Source organism: Nematolebias whitei, chromosome 10 (assembly GCF_014905685.2).
Source record: "Nematolebias whitei isolate Nwh7 chromosome 10, NemWhi1, whole genome shotgun sequence".
NCBI classification, from domain to species: domain Eukaryota; kingdom Metazoa; phylum Chordata; class Actinopteri; order Cyprinodontiformes; family Rivulidae; genus Nematolebias; species Nematolebias whitei.
Window position 1 is genome coordinate 7960845 of NC_056507.1, and position 9704 is coordinate 7970548.

General features: G+C 44.4%; 1 pseudogene; it reads left to right on the forward strand.

The window, feature by feature from the left end:
• The window catches only part of LOC119415445, a 109696-nt pseudogene extending 100335 nt beyond the window's left edge, over window positions 1-9361 (forward strand).
• Window positions 9362-9704: the final 343 nt, after the last annotated feature.

Sequence of the window (9704 nt, forward strand, 5' to 3'; positions counted from 1 at the left end):
TCCTGTGAGCAGCATGGTCCTGTTAGCAGTGTGGTTCTGTTAGCAGCGTGGTCCTGTTAGCAGTGTGGTCCTGTGAGCAGCATGGTCCTGTTAGCAGTGTGGTCCTGTGAGCAGCATGGTCCTGTTAGCAGTGTGGTCCTGTTAGCAGCATTGTCCTGTTAGCAGCGTGGTCCTGTTAGCAGCGTGGTCCTGTTAGCAGCGTGGTCTGTTAGCAGTGTGGTCTGTTAGCAGTGTGGTTCTCTTAGCAGCATAGTCCTGTTACAGCATGGTCCTGTTAGCAGTGTGGTCCTGTTAGCAATGTGGTTCTCTTAGCAGCATAGTCCTGTTAGCAGCATGGTCCTGTTAGCAGTATGGTCCTGTTAGCAGCATGATCCTGTCAGCATTGTTGTTGTTCCCCTCCACCATTGAACCGGAGCCGAACTGCCATCTATTTTGTTCGTTTGGTTTTGGTAATCTCACTGTTTGGAGCCGAACCGTCCGTCCGGAGGTCGAACAGACCGACGTTTTGATCCGTAACGATGGACTTGTCCTCCTCCAACCTTCAATATTTAATTAGTTCCACATGTATGTCCAACGATTATTACCTAGACTTTTATTAAAATCTGTCCAGTGATTCATGAGATATTTAACTAACAGACAAGCATAGTAGCCTTTAATAGGTTAGGTCATGACAAAGTTTTGCAAGCAGTTCGTGCATTGATTTAGTCCTTGCAGTATGTGCTGGTGAGGATTCCCAGCTGCCACACCCATTTAGTTCAATATCTGGTAAACTGATTGAATTATAGACATTTTTGCATTTGCTGAGGTCACTTTGCTATGGCAGCCATCTTGAGTTTGGTTGATTTCAACTATCAATCAGTTGTAAATGTACACCAAATAAATATTTTCTTAAAGTTTCAATAAAATATATCCAGTGGTTCATGCACAGATTCATCAACACAACAGACAAACATGGGCTTAAACATTATTGCCTTTTTGTTTTTAGTTGCAAGCGGTAATTAAAGATTAGAGACAGATTTGTTTGTTATAAATCGTTGCTTTACTGATGACCAGTTTATTTGTTTTGCTGTAACATCTGAATATTTTTGTGCTTTTAAATTGCTCAGTCAATAAAAAGAAATGCATATTCTTCATTTTACATGAACCACATTACTTTGGACTGTTATGAATTTCTAATTGGGCCATTTTTCTTCAGTACGATACAACAGTTATATTGATCTCTGAGGAGTCATTCCCCGACATGAGATTTTGGGAAGGTAATTGCTGAGGCAATGGAGAGGCTTAAGCATGGGTCTCATTAAGGGGCAACTTCAGCGAGTTAATATCTACACAATATTCCATTTTCTTTCTCCCTGGGACAAAGAAAACCTGTGAGCAGAGTAACCATCCAGTGTGCCTCCTTGTTTTGTTTTAATTTGTTTAATAAATTTTAACATTAACTTATTTTCTCTCATCTTTTCTGATGGCAGGTATGCATCAGCAGTGACTGACGGCTCGCAGTACTTCATCCTCCTCATCATCTCAGATGGTGTGATCACAGACATGGCACAGACCAAGGAGTCCATAGTCAATGTACAGTAACACATCACATTCCAATTATTTATAATGATTGATCATGTAAGCTTTCTTCAGAAGCACCTTTTCTACTATTTGACAGTTAAATCCATCCATCCATCAATCTTCTGCTTGTTCCGAAGTTGGGTCTCGGGGGCAGCAGCTTGAGCAGCGAGGCCCAGACATCTCTTTCCACAGCCACCTCCTCTGGCTCTTCTGGGAGAACTCCAAGGTGTTCCCAGGCCAATCGAGAGACATAGTCTCTCCTGTGTGTCCTGGGTCTTTCCGAGGTCTCCTCCCAGTCGGACATGCCCAAAGCACCTCCCTGGGGAGGCGCCCAGGAAGCGTCCTTAACAGATGCCCGAACCACCTCAACTGGCTCCCTTCGATGTGGAGGAGCAGTGGTTCTATTCTGAGTCTCTCCCAGATAACTGAACTTCTCACCTTATTGCTAAGGGAGAGGCCAGCTACCCTGTGGAGGAAACATTTCAACCATCTGTATCTGCGATCTCTTATTTTTTATCACTACCCAGAGCCCGTGACTATAGGTGAGGGTAGGAACATAGACCAACGTGTAAACAGAGAGCTTTGTCTTACAGCTCAGCTCCCTCTTCACCACAACGGACCGGCACAGAGTCCACAATACTGCAGACGCTGCACCAATCCATCTGTCAATCTCACTCTCCATTCTTCCCTCACTCGTGAATAAAATCCAGAGATACTTGAACTCCTCCACTTGAGGCAGAACCTCGCCCTCGACCTGAAGAGAGCAATCCACCCTTTTCTGACCGAGGACTATGGCCTCAGATTTGGAGGTTCTGGTTCTCATCCCAGCTGTGAACCGCTCCAGTGAGAGCTGGAGATCACGGCACGATGACGCCAACTGGGCCACGTCATCCGCAAAGAGCAGAGATGGAATCCTGAGGCCATCAAACCGGTTAAATCCCAAAAAAGTTAAAAACAAAATAACTGGAATTCTATTCTGCTGCTGAAGATGTTTCGCTTCCCATCCAGGGACGTGTGACGTCTTCATCTACAGAATAGAAGTCCAGTTGTTTTGGTTTTAACTTTAATTTATTTACCATGTCCTGCATGTCTGAGAATCATCAGCAGCTTATTTGACCATTACTTTTCTGTTTCTGTCCCAGTTTGTATTCACTACACCTCTAGCAGGTTTGTGAAAACCCATAAAATACAGGAAAATTGTGCAATTCCTTTCGTTTACAGAACATTGCACAACACAGACAGACTTGACAGTGAAAACAAAATTTAAAGTTTTACTGGTCTGAGAAGTTCATCTTTACATAATAAATAGCACCTTCACATAGTGGGTCAACCAGTTTGATGGTGCTGAGATGGTTTCTGGAGTCCACCCTCTCCCCCGCCGACTCCTTTGAGGCAGTCATGGTCAAAGTGGTTCAAAATATCCTGATGCTCAATAATCCAGGTAGAAGACTTATAAGACTGAGTTTTTTGTGGCTCCTCGGACTGATGACGTCTTCTGGATGAAAGGCGAAACATTTCAACCAGGGCTTAATTTAAGCCGGATCCTGCCGGAACAAGATCTGGGAACTCTCTCATTTTGACCGGCTGTGTTCCGGCAACTGTTTGCTCGGATCCGGCAACTCAAATCTCCGCCCCTAAAAGTCCAAAGTCATGGCACATTTTTATTTTGATTATTCATTAAAAATACAATGAGAGGAGACGTTGCCCAGTCTGTGGAGTGGATGTTCTAGCCGCACTACGTGCACCAGCTCGCGCACACGCTCCTGCCCAGCAGAGACGTAGACCGCATGTCCCACGGGGATGAAATGTCTTCATCCACCTTCAGCTGTGCGCCCTGCAGACAGCATACATTTCTGACTTAATAAATAAGAAAGCTTACAGTAAAAAAAAAAATACAGCGAGAGAAATGTTTGAGTTTTATTCACATTACATCACGTTTCAAAACAACAGCACTAATTTTTCAAAATAACAGCGATCAAAATGTCGACAAGACAATTTATTATCTAAAATAAATGGATGGATTGTCCTTAGCAGGACATCTGAGAATTGAAGCACCGAAAGGCAGTGGTGATGGCGATTGGAGCAGGAGGAGCAACAACGTGCAGGACTGAATTCAGCTGAGAAGGTTTCGGGTCGGACAGTGAAGTGGGTGTGTGGGGGGGAGAGGGGGGAGGACACAGAATCGAAGCTGCTCTATTCACACACAGCCTTGTTGTTGTTGCTTTCTAAAATATTAATTTCAGTTCAACTTTTATTTATGCAAGTTGTTAGTCTCATTGAGCCTCGAGGACTCATTTACAAGAGAGACCTGTTTCTAATGCACCAACATGCAGGAAATGACATCTCTTTTATTCCAAATTTTCTGGGGGAGGACCCACGAACACCCCCCCCTCCCCCCGCCGGACCGCCTGCTGTTTGTGTTCCGGCACCTGGTTTCAACAAAAAGAAACCGTCCAGAGGACGCGGCTTAACTTTGTTGGATTTTTCTACCTGGATTATTGAGCATGAACTTTGATGTTTACAAATGACAGTTGCTTTTGTAAATGGTGAAACATCTTTTTCATGAAACTTCCCATAAGTCACCAAATGAATCACAATTAAAGCTCCATAAGCGATCGTGAGGAACCGACAAACTCCCAAAACGAAAGGAAGACAATAAAAAGCACCTCTTGTTAGTGCTTCTTAGTTTTAGTTTCATCTTCACCAGTGAAAGGGGTAAGGAGGGAGTGATGCTACCACTGCCTTCTTCCTCTACACCTCCTGCTGAAGTCCTGCTGTGTTCAGCTTTAACAACTCTCCCTCCAATAAGTGTGATTAGAGTTCATATGTGCCATGGTTAACACTAGATTTTGCGTTTGTTGCTTCACATTCCCCAGCTCCACCGAGCATCCAGCCTCCTCTTCCTCCTCGCATTGTGTAATCTCATTGTAAACTAAGATGAGAGTAATTATTTACTAGCCGTCAGGAGTTCCATGCTCCTCGTTTCTCAGGCAATTTAGGCCTCTATCTAATAAAGAAAGGAAGTTATGAAACACTGAAAAAGCCTTCCTTCATCACTCAGGCTGTAAGTTCCCATCCCTCTCGGCTCAAATTTAATAAACAATATTGTGATGCAGATTGGCCGTTCAGCTCAGGCTTAGGGCAGAGGTGGATGTAAATGAGTCATTTTTGAGCTGTCAAGCTTTCGGAGAAATAAATAAGTTTGAAAGTGCATGAAATTAAAAACCAGCTTCGGGCGAGGATTCGTAAAGCGTGCTGCGGACGGCAGATGAAATTGGACGAACCCCTCCCGTCTTTGACAACGGGGATAACTTTTTCTACAGAGCTTCGTTTCCACGGACGGTTACGTTTAACACGCAGTTAATAAACTGCAGGGGCATTTCTCTGACGCTCTGTGAGGTTTAAGACAGCAGATGGTGAATAGATTATCGCCTTTTTTTCTGCCTCTGAAGTGCTTGTTCTCTCCCTTTCCACCCTTTCCAGGCTGCATCGCTGCCCATGTCGATTATAATAGTGGGGGTCGGACCAGCAGAGTTTGATGGTGAGCATGGGGAGTTTTGTGTGTCTGTGTGTTAATTAGTGCACAGTAATCTTTGCCTTCAACCTTTTTTCTTCTTCCTATCTCGTCTCCCACATGGTTCAAACCTTCCTTGTGCAGCTTATTTTTTCCCCCCGCTGCTTTATTTCCTCCCTTACCCTCAGAATGACATAAGGTAGAAAAGAAAATTCACAACTGCCTTTCTGGAAGTGGTTGTGTTTTGGTTTGCGGTTGTTTTTTTGTTTGTTTTTTTGTCTTTTTTCTAATAAGACGTTGGTCACAATTCTCACCTCTCTCCTGAGTTGTTTACAATCTACAGAGAAGTCCTCTGTGAAAGCAAGCTCGAGCCCGTGAAGTCAACGAGATTCAACAATTATGATGCTTCTGAAGCCGCTGTGCATGGCAGCATTATGTCCCTGCGGTGCTCATTGCTGGCTTTGCTAAAACACGTTCTATCATCTTCCCCCAAGCACACGGTTTTTTGTAGCTTCCGGCCCCACGGCATCACGCTCAGCCGTGCAGATTCTTTTTATCAGTCCACGTTTGTCTCCTCGGAAATGTAAGCCAGTGGCATGCAAATGACATCAGGCGACTGAAACACAGAAGTCATGCGGCTTATTTGTTCACTAGAGATTCAGCCATTTAAGTCTCCTGACTGATGTGCTTCCCTTCATAGAAATGATCGAGCTGGACGGGGATGAAGAGAGAATCTCATCCCAGGGACGATATGCCGAGAGGGACATTGTTCAGGTACAACATATTCCCAAACTCTCCACTTAATGACTGTTTGTTTGCTGGAACTTGATTAATTAAAAAAAAAATATGTCCCAGTGCTTGACCATCTTGTTCTGAGTTAGGCATTTCTTCCTCTTTCCGTTGTGTCAATCTTTTTTCCCACCAAATGGTAGAAGTAGGCACCTTACATTTCACCTACATTGCAATGCAGTCCTAAAACATAGAAGTCATATTACCGTATTTTTTGCCGTACTTGTCACACCGCTGTATAAGTCGTATCAGTCCAAATATGTGTGTTAAAGTGGAAAAATACATGAATATGCCGTTTCGCCGCATAAGTCGCATCTATTATGCGTCACCGTTGACCACCCGGAACTGTGGGCCAGTGTTGTGCCAAAAATCGATTGGCTGCCGAATGACAGCCGCAGGAGATTGCACAGGAGGACTTTTAACAAGAATTTAACAAGATTAACACTTAAAAACAATTATGTGTTTGCTCGAAATTATAGCAAAGGTGTGTCTCAGTTGAACTTTTCCTTAATAAATGCACTTTGACGGTCAAGTCAGTTGCATTTCAAAAGCCGATTCACAGCTGTGGGAACGCGCAGAGGGAGGACTCGCTGTGCATTTCTTCAAAATATACCAAGATAACCACCTAAAACCAATTATTTGTTTTCTTGACATTATAACAAAGGTGTGTCTCAGTTGAACTTTTCCTTAATAAATGCACTTTAACAGTCAAATCAGCTGCATTTCACCTGGGTGGCGCGGTGAAATGCAGCTGATTTGATGTTTGCTCCAGGAGTTCCAGAGCGAAACGAAGGTGGCTTGTTATGGCAAGCCAAGTGTCTCATTAATAGCCACTTTTACCTATTAATGAGACATTTGGCTTGCCATATTACTTGAGGGCCCTCTAGTGGCTGAAAATGGTAGTGTTCAGTATTTTCCATGTCAGAATGAATGAAATCGTCAAATCTCAGCCAAAAAGTGGTTTATAAATATGGGGAGGATTTGCAAATTTGTGCAAAAAGGTGCAACTTATACAGCGAAAAATACGGTACTTCCAAACACTGGCTCTTCATGCTGAAGGTGTTGTTTCATGTCCCAGTCGACCATCTTAGTCCATTCTCTGTTATGTGCTCACTATAAACTGTCCAGGTGCTTCACTTCCACCCTTTCAGAGTACAACCTTTTTATGTTCCTCCACATGAATATTTACAGTGTAATTTACAATAAATAGTAGCACGGACTTTTTAAATCAATTTGGAATCATTCTTGTCCTCATTGTGCAGCATCAAATTATAATTCCCACCCCTTCATGTTCCAGCACTAAAGCAGAGCTGGTGTTTACTTGACACCGACTCTTCCAGTTTAAAAAAACTTGTCCAGGTGATATGATTTAACTGTGTGTGTGCGTGCGTGCGTGCGTGCGTGCGTGCGTGCGTGCGTGCGTGCGTGCGTGCGTGCATGCGTGCGTGTGTGTGTGTGTGTGTGTTTTCTACCACTGTAACGTCTGCCACACAAAAACTGGTGTTACGTCGGTGCTGGGCCAGAGCAAAGAACAGAAACCTTAGCTGAAGGAGGTCTCACAGAAATGAGCAGCAGATGTAAATGTGTGTTTTTTGAATGGCAGTCAAGATTCCCTGGCCTGGTGGTCGGAGCACCACACAGTGCTGCGTTCACAATCATCGTTTTCAGTTGGATTTATAAACACTGCTCAAATCTCCATTTAATGACATTTTTGGGCCTTTTGAACCTCACCAGCTGTTATTTATGTACATATTCTGCTGAACTCCCATCTGCTGGAGCATTGACAAATATGTTTGGAGATCAGAAATGACACATACACCAACAGATTTGATAAAGTAAACTGACCATATTAAGATGTGTGTGTGCAGGAGTAATGACACAAACCTCATTATCATGGTCCTTTACAGAACCACGGAGGGGCAATCATTTCCTGTAAGAGACATTTAATGTGACGTAACAACTTCAAGCTGGCTCTCTGACTGGCTGGAACTAATTAAGAACTAAAGCTGTCATTTATAACCCGGCCCAAAGCCTGGCCCGGCCCAAAGTGAATTTGAGCCAGGCCATAATAATGTGCTGGATGGGCGGGCCGGGTCGGTGTCGGGCTTTTGATTGCGTCTGCAGACGCACATGGTTGACAATCCAATTATATGGCAACATGGCTTGCCTTACAATCACCAGCCACACGCGGCTATTTGACCGTGTGCTGAATGGCCTTGAATAAGGTAAAAAAAAAGTTCAGTTAAGTTTCAGATGGGACTATACTGCCAGGCAGCGACCCATCAAAAGCCCAAATGGACATTCATTCAGCCGCTGCACTCAGCGGACGCGCGCGACCAACGACCCAAACAGGTGACATCCCAAAATATCCTCGTAGACATGTCAGAGCAGGGTCCATGTCTGAATAAACAGAATGCAGGCAGAAGCAGGGATTGAATGCTCTTTGACGGCCATGAAAGGACAAACACCCCCTCAGCCCCTTTTATTCTGCCGTTCGCATCCGCCGACCGTTAATAACTATACAAGCATTCAAAGCTTAATTAAAAATGTCAGTGGGGGGTGGGGGGTGGGAGGGGATTCAGGTTCGGACCTGTAATTACTGTTAATTTGTCAGGTCGAGTCTGGTTCGTAAATGATGGCTATGGGCCAGGACTTGGTCAGGTCTGATTTTTTGTACCCAAATGCAAATCTATTAAGAACCAGCTCCAGCCCTGGGCCAGCACTGGAACCTCTTTAGTGGAAAATCTCTGTATGTTCTATTCTGTCGGTTCTAATCTTTTTTCATAATACGTATAACTGTCTCTTCTTCCCTCCTTAGTTTGTTCCTTTCAGAGACTACATTGATCGGCGAGGAAACCACATCCTCAGCATGGCTCGCCTGGCTAAAGAAGTGCTAGCCGAAATCCCGGACCAATTCCTATCCTACATGAGGACCCGTGGGATCAAACCCGGCCCCTTGCCACCTCCGTACACCTCGTGTCCTCCACCAGCCATCCATCCTCTCCACACCAGACGGGTAAGCCGAATCTGAAGGCCTTCAGCAACAGCTGGTCAGCTCTCCTGGCCTCTTCTCTTTGAGCTTCCTCTTTTTGCCAGACTCTTCGCCGGGAGCTTACGAGCACATGGTGAAACTTGCCTGCTCACTCGTGCTGCACTTTGGGTGCGAAGGATAACTCCAACTGGGATGCTTCCATGTTTTTAAAGGAGGGGGACTTTGTTCTTTTGAAGGTTTGCAGTGATGGATTAAGAAACACTTGGCTGTAGTAGGTAGGAGACGATGGGACATCTTCCAGACTGGAGGAGTCCAAACTGGGGAGGCTCTTTTTTCCCACTCTCCATCTGCTTTCTTCCTCGGTTTCTACTTCCTTTATCTTTCACAAAGATCACATCTCAATAAGGAAATGTTTACATGCGGGGGAGTTTTTTTCAGGAGAAACATTTATACCGATCAATGTGAAAACCTTTCAGATTCCTATATTTTGGCTGCAGAAACAGGAGCTTGTGAATTTGTAAAAAAACAAAACAAAACAAAAAAACACATTAAAGAATATACAGTACTTTTTTAAAAATAAATGGAGCATGTGTTAGTTTTAGAGAAGCATGCACTGTTGTCCCACACTCAGGGCTTTGTCCCTCCCATACCGGCTCACCACCTCCGAGGACGCCATGTTCAGCTCCAAACAAGCCCACCACCTCCTGAGATCTTCCCATTTTCGACTCCGCCCACATGCCTTGACGTCAAAATAGGTGGTGCTCCCTGGGAATCTGGTTGAATCAAACGCAGCAGGGACCTGAACCAGCCTTACAGTTTTGTCAGATTACATTCAGTGGCACCGTGTTC